Raw genomic sequence first — 1,523 nt, forward strand, 5'->3', positions numbered from 1 at the left:
AACATATCTAACAACAATATTTGAAATTGTCGTGGTTTGACACGGAAAGATAATTTTTCCCGGAAGGAAGAGGTCAATTTAGATATTGACCAATTGAAAGTAGACACGCCTCTGAGAACACAGAGGGGTTGAAAGCAGAATTCCCAGGGGAACTCGCTCTCTTTGGTTCCGGTCAGCGTGCAGTGCAGACCTTCCCCCCCCCAGCCACGAGCTGGGTGGGGGAGGGGAAGCCCCCATGGCCTGATGGAGGTAACTCCGAAGGGTGGAGGGACTGGAACCGGGCTGGCCCCTGCAGATTGAAGGGTGGAAGAAATCTGGGATGTCTCCATTTCCCCCCCCCAGAGTTCCTGTCCCGAGAGGGAGAGAGAAAGCCGCAAGGAAGGAGGAGCGGGGGGAGCTGCAAGGTGCCCAGTTGTGTGGGAGTTGCTGGATGTCCGGGCATCGAGCCATCCTGGGAGTTCGGACTTTTAACCCTTCCTTGAGAAATGAAAGCTTTGTGAATTTTCCCTTCCCCTCCTCGGTTTGAAAGAGAGGAAGAGGGACACCTTGGACCCTGGGATGGGATGTTGGAAGGAGGAATTCTGGATGGGAGGGGGACAAGGAGTGGCTTTTGGCTGGACTTTTCCATGTTAGCCACAACCTGAACCAAATCTTCTCCTTCAAGAGGGACTGTGTTTTGGGAGGATGCCAGTGAGTCAAGAGATCTGCTTCAGCTGGGAAAAAGACAAAAGTGGAGTGAAGAGAGAAAAGGTTGGGGGGTTTGTGGTGGCACCCCCTTGCCCTGGAAAGGAAAAGAGAAGAGAAGAGAAGAAGATCTCTGTTCTTGAGCCCTCGGCCCCAGGGGAAAATGGGGGGGGACTGTGGTCCCAAACAATGAAAAACTGAACTGTTGTTTTCTCCCCTCTTGGCAGGGCATCCTTGAAAGGAAAAATCCTAAAGGCAGTGACCATCCATGCATTGGTGGTGAGAGCACTGTGCATGGAAAGGAGAAGGGTCACCATGGCAAACTTTTTCTCCGGGCGGTGCCATGTGTGACATGGAAACACAGGATGTGGAGCTGTGTTTCTTGGGGGGTCTGTGGCACAGGAGAGACTCTGTTCCCTCGATGGACTGAGTATCGATTGCTTGGAGGGTGGAAACCTGATTGGGGTCCAGATTGTGTCTCACTGTGGTTTGTTGGAGTTGGGTGGTGGGGGGGAGGAATGTTTTGCAAGGTTTTCATTTGGATCTTTGTGTGTTTTTTTTTCCCCTTCTTTAGTTTTCTCTTTTCTTTTGTAGTGGTAGTTTAATAAAGTTTTTTTTCCTGTTATCAAGCTTGGGCCTGCTTTGCTCTATTCTAGATTCCACTTCACAGCATTCCAGGTAGGGATCACATTTTCATGGGGGCACTGGCCTTGTGCCAGTGTCAAACCATGACAGAAATGTATTTACAGAAGACAAAACGAAGCCCTAAAACCTATATGGCAAAAACAAGAACAAACTCTAAAAACTATGTACAAAAGGGTGCCATTTCAGTCCAGGAT

The 1,523-nt window shown here is 49.6% G+C and overlaps 1 long non-coding RNA gene across 1 annotated transcript; it reads left to right on the plus strand.

The window, feature by feature from the left end:
• Positions 1-324: 324 nt before the first annotated feature.
• Positions 325-1,313, plus strand: LOC144247561 (uncharacterized). Its single transcript, XR_013341200.1, has 2 exons — positions 325-750; positions 912-1,313. It is a non-coding gene; the product is annotated as an uncharacterized LOC144247561 (long non-coding RNA).
• The last annotated feature ends 210 nt before the right edge of the window (positions 1,314-1,523 follow it).

Source organism: Lonchura striata, chromosome 27, assembly GCF_046129695.1.
Source record: "Lonchura striata isolate bLonStr1 chromosome 27, bLonStr1.mat, whole genome shotgun sequence".
NCBI lineage: Eukaryota > Metazoa > Chordata > Aves > Passeriformes > Estrildidae > Lonchura > Lonchura striata.